The sequence below is a fragment of the Lepidochelys kempii genome, chromosome 23, assembly GCF_965140285.1.
Source record: "Lepidochelys kempii isolate rLepKem1 chromosome 23, rLepKem1.hap1, whole genome shotgun sequence".
NCBI lineage: Eukaryota > Metazoa > Chordata > Testudines > Cheloniidae > Lepidochelys > Lepidochelys kempii.
The window spans coordinates 6,228,749-6,243,419 of NC_136402.1; the positions used below are offsets into that span (position 1 = coordinate 6,228,749).

The 14,671-nt window shown below is 55.4% G+C and overlaps 1 pseudogene; it reads left to right on the plus strand.

The window, feature by feature from the left end:
* Nucleotides 1-11,495: 11,495 nt before the first annotated feature.
* On the plus strand, nt 11,496-13,651 carry LOC144929715 (peptidoglycan-recognition protein SB1-like; annotated as a pseudogene).
* Nucleotides 13,652-14,671: the final 1,020 nt, after the last annotated feature.

Here is a 14,671-nt window from a genome sequence, read left to right on the forward strand (position 1 = left end):
CTGCGGTGCCAGTGTAGACACCGAGGTCAATTACTGCGCTGCGATTGGCCTCCGGGAGGTGTCCCACAATGCCTGCTCTCACCTCTCTGGTCATCGGTTTGAACTCTACTGCCCGGCCCTCAGGTGACCATCCATCATCCCCACTCCGTAAACTCCTTTGCCATTTTGACAGTCCCCTTCCTGTTTGCTCGGTGATGAGTGCAGCGCATCTTTCCAGGTGGCCAGGCCTGCTCCACGCACCAGGCGATCCACCTGCTTGGAGCTATGCCGAGCTGCTGGACCTCATCAGCATTTGGGGAGAGGAGGCTGTACAGTCCCAGCTGCACTCCGGACGTAGCAATTATGATACCTACTGTGACGTTATTGACTTGAACTGGGACCATATAGATCATTGTTGCAACCAAGGTCCTGTAGTGGCACCAAATCTTGTATAAAGGGGGGTCAAATAAGGTGTCTAAGGCAAGGTTATGGTTTGCTGGTTATGATTATGCTTTCTATATGCTTGTGTCATTATTGTATTTTAAGTTATAAGTATTGACTCGATACTGTCTGTGGTTCAAACTTGTACTATGCTTCTGGGTGACACCCCAGACAAGTTGGAAAGGAGGACTTGTGGCCCTTAGAGACTAACAAATTTATTTGAGCATAAGCTTTCGTGAGCTACAGCTCACTTCATCGGATGCAATGCCTAGCCTGCTTGATGACCGATTAAGGACCATCAGCTACACAATTGACCCCTTGAGAGAAGGCAGACAATCCTTGGGACTCAGCACGGTGTGCAGGGACCTGCCTATGGACAGAACTCGGAGGTTTTTCCAGGCCACGTGATGGACAGCTTGTTTTGGGACAAAGAAAGAAAGACCACATGGCAAGAGAATATAAAAAGCTGCTGCAGCTCCTCCATCTTGTCTTCAGTCCTGCTTCATCCCTCTGGAGGGACTTTGCTGCACTGAAGCTTTGAACCAAGAACTGAAAGACGCATCCCAGCTGTGGATGTTCTCCAGAGACTTGATTTGAACCTGCAGTTTATTCTGTCGCTGCCGCAAGTCTGAACCAAAAACTTGGCCATGACTGTATGTCACTGATTCCATTTCACCAATTCTAGCTCTCATCTATAGCTTTTTCCTTTTATGAACAAACCTTTCGATTTTAGATTCTAAAGGATTGGCAACAGCGTGATTTGGGACAAGATCTGATTTGTATATTGACCTGGGTCTGGGGCTTGGTCCTTTGGGATCAAGAGAGCCTTTTTTCTTTTCCTGGGGTATTGGTTTTCATAACCATTTGTCCCCATAACAATTGGTGATACTGGGAAACTGGAGCGTCTAAGGGAATTGCTTGTGTGACTTGTGGTGAGCCAGTGGGGTGAGACCAAAGTCTGCTCTGTTTGGCTGGTTTGGTTTGCCTTAGAGGTGAAAAAACCCCCAGCCTTCGGCTGTAAGTGCCCTGCTTGAAGCAGTTTGTCCTGAACTGGCACTCTCAGTTGGGTCCCGCCAGAACCAGCATCATTACACCTACGCACAGATTTCACGATGCATGACAGAAAGGGCCGATGACCGGGACACACGGCAGTTTAGGATGAAAGCGAATGAGCTGCGGAACGCCGAGCACAGGGCGCGGGAGGCAAACCGCCACTCCGGTGCTGCGCCTATGAGCTGCCGGTTCTCCAAAGAGCTGGACATGATACTCCGCGGCGACCCCACCTCCATTGCGAACACCACTGTGGATACTTCGGTGGCTCGCATGTCAGTTGAGAGTGGACCGAGCCAGGAGGAGGAAATCTTGGACGAGGATGTGGAGGGGGACCCAGAGGCAGAAGATGACTCGGAGGTCAGAGATGCCTGCGGCCAGGAGCTCTTTTCTACCCCGGATGTTGGCGAAGCACAAAGTGGAGAGGAGGCCCCTGGTAAGTGGATTTGATTTTGGGACTCGCTGAAGTGGGTTGTTGGGGGCAGGAGGGTTGCAGAAAGCAGGCTTGTCTCCCACCGCATGCCACCCTGCCGGAAGCAGAGGGGCGGGACAGGAAGCGGAACTATAAAAGGCCGCCCCTCCAGCTGAGTTGGGAGAGAGCTGCTGGAGGAGCAGGACGTCTCTTCCCTGCTCCCCTAATGGAGAGCGCTATCCTGACAGAGAGCCAGAGGGGCTGCCGGAGCTGTCAGACGCCGGGGACTCCAAGGAGCTGGTGGGGCTGCCATTAGCCGTCTACCCCAGCGAAGCGAACAACAACCCTGGGACCCATGTACACACGGAATGGGTGTGTAGGAAGGAGCCCAGGGCAGCCGAATCGGATTCAGCTCTGTTATTGACTACAAGCCGGCCAGCGTGTTGTGATCGGATTTTCCCCGCTGACCCAGTGGCGGACCACTCCGCTGCTGTTTAGGGCCCTGGGTGGGGACACAGTGGAGCGGGAAGGCCTGGGTTCCCCTACCACCGCCACGCCACCGTCAGGAGTGGCAGGTTCCCCACCTGGTTGTCAGGAGGCCTGATTGGTCTGGCACCCGCCTGAATCAGGATGCCAGACGGTTGTGCTGACTCTCCCACCAGAGAGCTAACCGCCCCTAGACGACGACGGCTCTGCTGGACTGTAGGCCAGAGCCCCCCTACTTGATTGCTGCCCCGCCCTGATCAAGGGCCAGGCAAATGGACCTTCTGCTGCTCTGCCTGCCTGACTGTAGGCCAGAGCCCCTACTTGACTGCAGCCCTGCCCTGAATGAGGGCCCCAGGCAAACAGACTCTCTACCATTGCTTGGCCTGACTGCAGGCCTGAACCATTAACACTGGGCTAATTTTCCCCTGAACCAAGGTACCCCGGAAGTATCGTAGCGAGGGGCGTGGTCTCCCACCCTGATGGACGGGGAGGGAGCCGCAAACCCCTTACAGCCTTTCTTTCTACTTGTTCATACTTTTTCTCTAAATATGTCAAAACACAAGAACGCAACTTTCTCCCGGCTAAACACAGAAAACAATACAAAAGAAATGTTCAAAAGGGCCGACGGCACCAAAAATGTACATGACCGGAAACGGGGACGGAGGGCGGGACGTAAACCCTACACAGGGCGCGGAAACCTGTCAGAAAGTACACGGTGATGAAAGCTCTCGAGCAGTTAACTAGTCACGTGCAATCCCCCCTGTACATAGCAATCCCCCCTGTACATAGCAATCCTCTGTTTCATTTTGATGTTTTTTGACGTATTGTTCTGCTTTTATTTGATATATTAAATAACTGTATTTACAGTGATATATTGAGGTATAAACGATCTACACACCTTGTTCTGTACAGAGCACACAGACGGCTCCCCTGGATCCTACAACCCACACAGGGAGAAAGCTGTCGCAAGCGTCGGCATCTCCAAAATCGTATCAGAGCAAGAAAAGGCACCTGCTATTTCCCACCCTTGTACAGTGTAGACACGGGGTGAGGGCGAGACTCAGTGACCCCGGTTAGTCCTGCTCCATCTCTGCCGTCTGGGTTTCCATCCACAGCTGTTCACACTCGAAACGCAGGGCGGGGTGAGGTTCGCCCATCAGCCAAAGAACCTTAATGTAAAGCAGCGCGCTCCTGCCAGTGCCCGTGGCAGATCCCCCATTCGAAGGGTGTGATCATTTCCGCCCTGAGATGGACGAGACCTCGTGTCCTGGTGTTAGGGAGCGCTGTGCTCTGTACCCCACATATCCCCCCTCTCCCTGCCCCCCAGCCTGGTGTTAGGGGATGCTGTGCTCCGGATCCTACATATTCCCCCAGCTTCTAGGGCCCCTGGCCGGCGTTAGGAGGCGCTGTGCTCTGTACCCTACACCCCCCATCTCTCAGCCCCCCTGCCAGGTGTTAGAGGGCGCTGTGCTCTGTATCATATGCATTTCCCAGCCCTCCTGCCCGTCCTTAGGGGGTGCTGTGCTCTGTACCCTACACATCCCCAGCCCCCAGCCTGGTGTTAGGCAGTTTCTAGTGTCTGTGAACTTACTGCATGTACCGGAGTCTATCAGCGCATGCTGGGTGCCACACGCTGTGGGTATGGACAGGGCCCGACGCTGGAACCTGACCTGAAGTTGGGATTGGCCACTGTCCTGGTGGTTCGGACACAGGCAGGTAGTAGAGGGGCTCCGTGCGGGGACCCAATTCTGCCTTTCTGTCTGGCCGATCCCTTCTAATGAGCTTGAACCTGCCCATCTCCCCAGACTCAGCATAGCACATGACTTGGGGGGCACCTGCTGGCAAAGTGGCCTCAGTCACCACCGTACAGGCAGGGGTCATTCAGCTGGTGATAGCCCTTCTCTCAAGCCCCCAAGCACCTCTGTGTCATGGCTGCCTGCAGGAGTTCAGGGCCAACAACTGCCTGGGGGGAGGCCTGGCTAGGCAGGGGCTCAAACCGGGGAGTGTCAGTTTGGATCCCCAGCTAGCCGTAGGGGTGCAACACGCCGGGGGGGCGGGGGGGGAAGAGATCAACTCCAGCTGGTTCATCATAAACCATGTCCCTGAGGCCTCAGTAGAAATGGGGATGTTCCCCTGGCAGTATGCAGGTGCGAAGGACTTGAGAGGGAGGTGGCAGACGTGCCCTTTTGATGGCGGTCCCTGAGCACACGGGGAGAGCAGGGGGCAAACGTCTGTTGGCAAATGTTCATTGGCAAACGTCTGCGACTCACGGGCCCTGGGTGCACACACCCTGCAGGGGAACGTGTACAAGCCCAGCCCAGCCTGAAGAAGACCAGCTCCGGTGTAAGGGAAGTCACCGTTTTTTTCACAAGAGCGGGAAACTGACGTTGGATAAGCCAGGAACTCCTGATCGGCACTTTCATCCCTCCAGGAGACCAACCCATCTAGCAGAGAACAGGGGGACATAAAGGCTGAGATGAAGCTAGATTCATGCTCTCCAGGATGCCAGGGTGCCCTCATGGTCTAGCTGAAGACGGCCTGGGGGTTCCCAGCATTGCCCTCTTGCCGTTTCTCTCTGGAGCCCTCACCCTGCACCCTGGCCTGTCTGTTCTCAGGCAGCTGTTCAGGCAGCTCCCCAGCGTGGAGTTCTTGGTTTAACGGCAGGGGACAGGGACTGGGAAGGAAATGTACTGCCATGCCAAGACTGGGAACGGGCTGGTGATAATGCCCTGGGGTGCCTGGCATGTCAGTACCCAGCGGGGCCGGGAGCCAAGCGCCCCCTGGAGCCATCTGTCAGGCCCTGGGTCCGTCCTGTGCTGGGCTCTCTCCTGCCTGACATTAGCAACAGTCTTAGGCTGCTCCAGCCCTGCTCCTGGTCCTCCTCCAGCCCTGCTCTCACTCCAGCCTCGCTCCACCCACGCCCTGGCATCCTGAGTCCAGCTCCAACCACGAGGCCTGACCACCTCCAGCACCTTCGCTGACACCATCACTTCCAGAGGGAATGGCATTGAGGTTGCCGGGGGAACAGGCATTCTCCGTCTGCCCGGAGCCATTGTTCCATTCCCCAGGACAGTCCGATGCCAGGACAGTCCCCCTGAGCTCTGGAGAGGACTAGAGGTGCCTTCGGACACCTGCCGTGCAGCTGCTGGAGAGTCAGCAGAATTGCTCGGAGACAGCCACGCTTGCCTCCCAGCCTGGGAAGCCCAGAGGCCCAGAGCGTAGACGTCTCTCAGAGCATCTCTGCTAGCAGGAGACACTGGGTGAGGAAAGGAGCCCCCCCACCCCCCAAGCAGGGGCCATTCAGAAGACCCAGTGTGGGGGGAATAGGGCTGTGTGTGTACAATGTCTAGCACTGCGGGGCCCTGATCCGGGACTGAGGCCCCTGGGCACTACAGAAATACAAAGGAGAACAGCAGGGCTGGAGGATTTATAGGCTCCATTTGAGGAGGGCTGGTTGTGTTGAGCCAGCAGTGAATCCCCAGTAACACAGAGCTCCGCTAGTGAGGGAAGATCTGTTTCATCTTCCCTACCTAGCACAGTTCACAGCTAAGCACTGACAAGCTGCAAGGATCCTGGCGGGCCCAGGTATGGTTGTAGCAGCATTTTCAATGTTTGGAAAAAGCGAGATCTGTGCAGTAGGCAACGTAGCTCCATCTGGGCACCAGCCAGCTCCTGTGCCCCAGAGAGCTCCCACAGCTCCCACTGAACCAGGGACGAAGGGGGCAGGAGGTTGGAAGAGAACGTACCAGCCTGGGACCCAGGAGACCCATGTTCATTTCCCAGCTCTGCCACAGATGCTCTGTTTGGCCTTGGGCTAGTCCATTATTCCCTCTGTGCTGCGGTTCCCTGCCTCTACAGTGGGGGTAGCAGCCAGGCCCTGCCCTGAAGGGGCAGTTAGAATAAATGCAATCGAGATTGGGCAGTGCTCAGATGCCAGGGGGATGAGGGCCAGGATGGTGCGTAAGACAGACCGAAAGCAAGGGGGAGCTACAGAGCCGGTGGTGAGAGGGGTTTGGCCTTTGACAATCTGCTCTGAGTGCCTGGGGTGCCAGACCCCAGACAGCCACTGGCATTGCCAGACAGCCCTGATCTATGGTGCTGCTGCTCTCCCTGCTTCTCGGAGTCATTACCTCCCCCTGGGCTGACACCCCCGCAGCAATCATCTCCTGGGGCTGCTGTGGCACTGAGCGTTAGCAAGGCCTGAGACTCAGTGGGGCGTGCGGCGGGGGAGGGGGAGGCTGCTATTAAAGCAGCTTCTGCACCGTTGCAGCGGTGGGAGAGGAAGCAGAGACGGGACCGTTTGACACCCCATGGCCAAAGCCCCCGGCAGCTTGGGACCGTTGGGTTCTGTCACCAGCCCTGGGAGGGGAGTGGGTGTGACGAAGTGGGACTGTTCTTAATGTTTCCTCTGAATATTGTGGGGGTGCCTCAGTTTCCCCTAGGCAGTTCTTAAGTATCTAGGTGGTGGGATAAGGGTGTATGATCATTGCAGAGCACTAGAGGGCAGGTGTGTGCAGGGGTCTGGACACAGAGAATGGCCGACACCCTGTTTCCTGGCAACTGATGGCCTGGCCCTTCACTCCTGCAAGGTGAGAGCGAAAGGGTTGGAGAACAAAGGAATCCGGTGACCTCCTGGGCCGGAAAAGGGACAAAGCCCAGAGGAGGGCGGGGGCTGGAGATAGTTTCACTTTGGGGCTGGCTGGGGAAGTGGAGTGAAGTGCAGACGTGGTTCTCTGGCTCACTGCCACCCAAAATGGACCCAGCTGAGGGCTCCTGTTCTCTGCACCTACAAGCTCTGAGTTAGACCATGTTCCTGTCATCTAATAAACCTCTGTTTTACTGGCTGGCTGAGAGTCACGTCTGACTGTGAAGTTGGGGTGCAGGACCCTCTGGCTTCCCCAGGACTCCACCTGGGTGGACTCGCCGTGGGAAGTGCACGGAGGGGCAGAGGATGCTGAATGCTCCGAGGTCAGACCCAGGAAGGTGGAAGTTGTGTGAGCTGTGTGTCCTGAAGACTGGCTGCTCACAGAAAGGAGATTTCCCCAGAGTCCTGACTGGCTTCGTCTGGAGCAGTTCCAGAGTATCACCAGGAGGCCCCATGACAGTGGGGTCTAGTGGTTAGAAAGGGGGGCTGGGAGCCAGGACTCCTGGGTTCTATCCCAGCCCTGGAAAAGGGATAGGAAACCCCTACCTGGATACGTCACCATATCACAAAACCCATCACCCCTGGCTCAGATTGACCGCCCCTGTGTGGATGCTGCCTTGGATTTGCATCACCAGGGTGCCATCTCGCTATTATTTTGCACCACTTGCATTTCAGACAATCACAGAATATCAGGGTTGGAAGAGACCTCAGGAGGTATCTAGTCCAACCCCCTGCTCAAACCAGGACCAATCCAAACTAAATCATCCCAGCCAGGGCGTTGTCAAGCCAGGCCTTAAAAACTTCTAAGGATGGAGACTCCACCACCTCCCTAGGTAACCCATTCCAGTGCTTCACCAACCTCCTAGTGAAATAGTGTTTCCTAATATCCCACCTAGACCTCCCCGACTGCAACTTGAGACCATTGCTCCTTGTTCTGTCATCTGCCACCACTGAGAACAGCCGAGCTCCATCCTCTTTGGAGCCCCCCTTCAGGTAGTTGAAGGCTGCTATCAAATCCCCCCTCACTTTTCTCTTCTGCAGACTAAATAACCCCAGTTCCCTCAGCCTCTTCTCGTGCGTCATGTGCCCCAGCCCCCTAATCATTTTCATTGCCCTCTGCTGGACTCTCTCCAATTTGTCCACATCCCTTCTGTAGTGGGGGGATCAAAACTGGACGCAATACTCCAGATGTGGCCTCACCAGTGCCGAATAGAAGGGAATAATCTCGTCCCTCGATCTGCTGGCAACACTCCTATTAATGCAGCCCAATATGCCTTTGGCCTTCTTGGCAACAAGGGCACTCTGATACTCATATCCAGCTTCTCGTCCACTGTAATCCCCAGGTCCTTTTCTGCAGAACTGCCGCTAAGCCAATCGGTCCCCAGCCTGTAGCAGTGCCTGGGATTCTTCCGTCCTAAGTGCAGGACTCTGCACTTGTCCTTGTTGAACCTCATCAGATTTCTTTTGGCCCAATCCTCCAATTTGTCTAGGTCACTCTGGACCCTATCCCTACCCTCCAGTGTATCTACCTCTTCCCCCAGCTTAGTGTCATCTGTGAATTTGCTGAAGGTGCAATTAATCCCATTATCCAGATCATTGATAAAGATGTTGAACAAAACCAGCCCCAGGACCGACCCCTGGGGCACTCCGCTTGATACCGGCTTCCAACTAGACATCAAGCTGTTGATCACTACCCATTGAGTCTGACAATCTAGCCAGCTTCTATCCACCTTATAGTCCATTCATCCAATCCATACGTTTTTAACTTGCCGGCAGTAGTACTTTGGGAGACCGTATCAAAAGCTTTGCCGTATCACAACCACCACTTTCCCCATATCCACAGAGCCAGTTATCTCATCACAGAAGGCATGACTTGCCCTTGGTGATTCCACGTTGGCTGTTCCTTATCACCTTCCTCTTCTCCAAATGGTTCAAAATGGATCCCTTGTGGACCTGCTCCATGAATTTACCGGGGACTGAAGTGAGGCTGACCAGTCTGTAATTCCCCGGGTTCTCTTTTTTCCCTTTTTTAAAGATGGGCACTATATTTGTCTTTTTCCAATCGTCCGGGACCTCCCCTGATCACCACGAGTTTTCAAAGATAATGGCCAATGGCTCTGCAATCACATCAGCCAAGTCCCTCAGCACCCTTGGATGCATTAGATCTGGACCCATGGGCTTGTGCACGTCTCGCTTTTCTAAATAGTCCTTAACCTGTTCTTTCACCACTGAGCACTGCTCACCTCCTCCCCATACTGTGTTGTCCAGTGCAGCAGTCTGGGAGCTGACCTTGTCTGTGAAGACTGAGGCAAATAAAGCATTGAGTACTTCACCTTCTTGCACATCATGTGTCACTAGGCTGCCTCCCACTTTCAGTAAGGGGCCCACACATTCCCTGACCTTCTTCTTGTTGCTAACATACCCGTAGAAACCCTTCTTGTTCCCCTTCACATCCCTTGCTAGCTGCAACTCCAGTTGTGCCTTGGCCTTCCTGATTACACCCCTGCATACCCAAGCAATATTTTTATACTCCTCCCTAGTCATCTGTCCAAATTTCCACTGCTTGTAAGCTTCCTTTTGGAGTTTAAGCACCAGCGCGTGGGGGCAGCCCAAGCAGAAATCCCCTCCCCCCCGACACACATGAGAGAGGTGCTGGGGGCTGTGCTGGGGGCGATGACAGTGGGGTCAGGCATCAGGGCACGTGGCTGTTGGGTGCGTTGCTGGACTCTGGAGAGACCACCCCTTCTGCCACCAACCTGCCCCACTGGAGCCCAGCACAGCGCCCTCTGCTACCCATGTCTGCCACCATCTCTCCGCTCCACGAAGCTCCCACGACCTGCCTGGGGCAGCAACAGACCCTCTTGCTCCCCAGTTATAACACCTGGCCCTGAGCTAGCCCCTTTCTCCAGCAGATCTCAACGCCCTTCACAAAGGAAGTTGGCATCACTATCCCCACTTTATAGATGAGGAAACTGAGGCACACAAGGGGGACGTGACTTAACCAAGGTCACTCCACAGGCCGACCATGTGTGTATGCAAAAGCCTGAGGACTTTAACTGGACCGGTCTAGTTAAAACATTACAACACCCCCCAACCCCATCCATGGGGATGCCGTAAAACCAGTACAAAGGTTTGTTGACTGGTAGAGGCCAAATTACTAACAGACCTCAGGCCAACTGGTGACCCAAACTCCCGAGATGCTTTGGGAATGCTGCTAAACTCTCACAGGCAGTGAAAAATGCCAGTTTGCTAAAGTTTGTAGCCTAGCGCCCTGTTATTTGCATAGCCACGCAACTATGCGAGAAATGTACTAACCACAAACAAATGGAAATGTATAAATAACATAGTGATGGTAAAAGTTTATGCTTAAGCAGCAGATGTGTGATTGTGTGCTGGGAAGTCTATGATATTTACCAGACACAAATTTTGCAGGCGACAGACTGATCCCCGTGATGTCTTTTGCCATGGCTTGCATACAGCTTGGACTACTTATAGGTAACTTAGTTCCAGCTTATCTCTTCCTCTTTCCCAATGCAAGGCTGTATGCAAGCCGTGGCAAAAGACATCACGGGGATCAGTCTGTCGTTTACGTCAACGGCTGCAAAATTTGGTTCAGCAGACTTGGTAATGGATCTGCCTTTCTGTTTGAGCGCTGTACTAATAACTAATAAATACTGGCTGGGGCTTGGGTCCTTGAGGTCTCTTTAAGTAGGAAGTAAGATCGAAGCTGAATTGGTAATAAATCTGCTTCCCTGGGGGATCCTCCAACCCAAGTTTACCGGCTGGAACCGGACCGGGCAGGGTAACAACCTCTGTGTTGGGAGTAAAGACCTAGCCGTGTGTGGAGACTCTGGCTGGGACGGTCTAGGGGCCTACAGGGGAGGGGAAAAGTTTGAAGAAGAGATGTAAGACTAGATCCAGCGAAACGTTAACTCCATCAAGAGTAAAATGCGGGCAAAGAATGGCCGAAATAGTAAAGGAGGGCTTGGATTGTTTGTAAAGAAATGTGCTGTTATGCATGGAGGATCTGGGGCCGCACAGCGGCCGGCCGGCCTGTGGGATCACACGTGTGCACTGCTTGTCTCTGAGGCTGACCAGAGAGTGGAGGGGAAAGCATGACCCGGGGCGGCAGCTCAGCATCAGGCGAGCGAGGCTTTTAATCAGAAGCTTAAGGAAGTGACAGAAAATGCTCAGAAAGGGAAGCTGCAAAATGGGGAAGTCAATGGGCGGCTGGCGAGCGCCGCAAGGAAAGGGGAAGGCGGGCGAGGGGAAGGAGCTCAGGAGACGGTGCAGACGTGGGGTTGTCAGAAACGGGCGGAGGATGGTGGAAGTGCTCATTGGCCAGCACAGGAGCAATTGGCTGCGGTGACACTGGGAGCACCGGGGAAGCCGGCTGAGTGCAAGGAGGACCCGGAGGATGTGATGGAGCAGGACAAGCCTCATCGTTAATAATGCAGCCGAGCCGTGTTGGAAGTTAAGAAAATGAACTGTGTGCTGGAAGGAAAAGGTTTGGGGGCACCCCGAGTAAGGAGGGGCGTGGGAGAGATCGGCTCAGGGACTCTAGAGAGAACTGGGGTAGGAGGCTGCCAGCCGACCGGGCGGGTTTGTGGAGGCCGGGTGCTGGCATGATGGCAGAATGCTTCTTAAACGCAACGTCAAAACCTGACATTGTGACAGGCCATGGCAGAAATGCCAGACAGAGGAGAAACCTGTCCAGGCACTAAGTCAATGGGTTCCCCAAGGATGCCGGACAGCGCTTGGTTCCACCCATTTCTGTAGGGGGAAATGGGCCAGAGACGGCAGTTCCCTCCCAGACCCTGCACAAAGCAGGTTGGACGAAGTGTGGGTATTTCCAGAGTTCATTGTATTACAAATGCAAATGGGTCTGGAGTCTGGGAGGATGGGACGTGATTCTTCTGGGGGAGACGTGACTCCAGCAAACCCTGGGAAGGGTCAGAACCATCACAGGACACTTGTAAAACGACCGACCAGCCAAGGCGGGGATGCAAATTCCCACCTCTGCCCCCAGCCTTTCGAAGCGACGCCCTGGGGAGCGAGACACTGGCTGTGAATGACCTGTTCCCAGATCGAGGGACCGGCCTGCGGCACTCACAGATTCCCAGGGGTCATGTTCGCAGCAGAAGCTGTGCTGAGCTTGGAAGCACTGAAAAGCCCGTGGGTGGGTTTGACGGGCTGCACCCCGGCCGGAGCCCTGGCTGGAGTCAGGGAAGGGATCCCTGGTAAGCCCATTAGCAGGCGGGTGGGTTCGCTGATTGGTTTAACATGTGTTCTTGGCAGTGCTGTCACCGTAAGCACCGAGGATTGTCCCCCCACTGGTGCTGTAATGTGTTAACTAGCCTGGGACAGTTACACTCCTACAGCATTTGTGTGTGGGGCTGGAGCCGTGGCAATGGGGTGGGGTGGGGGCCAGCAAAGGCCTCTGTGACACCGCCCCATGCCGGCGTTATTGACACGTTTCCCAGCAGCCGTCCTGACGTCCCGCAACGAAAACCTGGCCAGAGATTTTGCTCCGTGAAATGTTTTGAGATGGTGATGTCAGGAGATGGAAACCCAGCTGGGAATTTCCTGCAGGGCAGCGGCTCCCAGCGCTGTTCTCCTGCCCCACATCTGGGCCCGCTACAGCCCTCACTCGACCCCCAGCTCTGTCCAGGTGGGGCCCTTGGTGCCTTCCATAAGGGGTGTTACACACAGCGCCACCTAATGGCCAAACAGTGCAATACAGGTTAGGGCCCCTCCATTCCAGTCCTTTTCCTCAGTGGGTCTTTAGCTCCATGGCAGAGGATTGAGCTTCTAGCTCTGATGGTCCCAGGTTCAAACCCGGGCCGGGCCAGCGACGACCCTGGGGGAGCTGCCGAGAGCGATGGGGAGGGGAGGGTGCGGCCGACGTGCCCATGCGGGTCTCACATTGCGCTCTGCCTGCAGCTTCCTGATCGGTGAAGACGAGAGTCTACAAGGGCAGAGGCTGGAGCAGCATGGGGGCCCATGCCAAGAACTGGAACGATAAGTCACTGGGAATCAGCTTCCTGGGAAGCTTCTCTCCCGTCTGTACAGATTTCCCTGCTAGGCCCCCAGGGGAACTGGGAAGTTCACAGCTGCTCTTGGTTCCACCACGGTGGGGCACTGGGCTGGGGCACAGGGTCAGGAAAGGGAGGGGGAGGGGGAGCGTGGCGAAGCAAATGTGTGTGTGGAGGCGGGGAGCCGCATTACCAAACACAATGGTGGGGGAGAAAGACACTGACATGGCCAATCAAGAACGGGGCTAGAGGGTGTTTATTTACTCAGGCCACATTCACATCCCCTGAGCAGCAGAGAGGGGCCAGGGGCGTGTGTGAAATTAACAGGGGGCTGCTGGTGTCCTGCAGAAACAGCCCCTGACAACACCACCCTGACCGCTGCCAAGAGCCTGATCCAATGTGCTGTCTACAGGGGCTTCCTGAGTGAAAGCTACACCCTGAAGGGGCATTGCAACGTGAAGTCAACCCAATGCCCCGGGGACGCCCTCTATGAGGCCATAAGCCAGTGGCCTGAGTTTGAAGCCTGAGTCCCTGCAGCCTCGGGGCAGCCCCTGCGCCCATCGGTGACCCCGCCCGCGGCTTCTGCCTGCTTGAGCTACACCTCTGCCCCCCAGCAGGGGGCGGCCTCTCACTTCTCGCCCACCTGCTGCCTCCTGGGGCCCGGAGAGCAGGGCTCTGAGAGTTGGGGTTACGCTCCCATCTCCCCTGGGCTCTGCTGCCTCCCCCACCCCCGGGGGCTCAGATTTCTAATGGCGCCTGGGAGCCACCTGCCTCCCCCAGGCTACTTCCTTCGGCAGACGCCAGGCCTAGCCCCTCGCTCCCGCCCGCAACGAGCATGTCAGCTTAGCCCAGGTCCACACACAGCCACGCCCAGGGTCTTACAGCGTCCAGGGGGGTGGGGCCAAGCCTCAGCCGAGCTCTGTGGCGACGGCCCTGCCAATCCCTGGGCAGCTCAGAAAACATCGCCTCCATTCCCGTGTGAAACGTCTGAGCAATTATCAATTCCAGAGTCAAATCCACCTCTGCCCCCAGCCCCCCCGAGCTCTGCAGCGAAGATTTCATCTGGAATCCCCCAGAAACCAGTCGCTAGTTAACCCCCCACAAAGGGAACCCAAGTGTCCCTGAGCCCTGACACTCGGCTCTGCCTGGCCCCCGCAGGGTCTGCCTCTCAAAGCTTTCAGCGCTCGCCCCTTTCGCCCCGACAGTCCGTTCCCACGAGCCTATCTTACCGAGGGGGGCAAAGTGTTTGGACGGGGAAGGACCCGTCGGGTGGGTCGCAGAGTCCCACAAAGGGGTTTTTAGTTCAAGTGCAATTTGCCTTTACCTCAGCGCCCCGCGGCTTAGTGCTTGCTTTGCTTGGGAGCTACTGAGCAGTGACAATAAACCAGCTTCTAGCACATGAAAAGTTGAAGTGCCGGGAATCATTTCATCTCCTGTTAAACCATAACCACCCTGCCGCTGGGCTGGGCTGGGCGAGCTGAGAGGGTGTGATTATGGTCTGTCAGATTAGCACTAAGAGGCCTCCTTGGGCTAGGTGCTATATACACAGAACATGAGACAGACAGTCTCTGCCCTAAATAGCTCACAGTCTAATTAGACAACGGATGGGAGGGGAAACTGAGG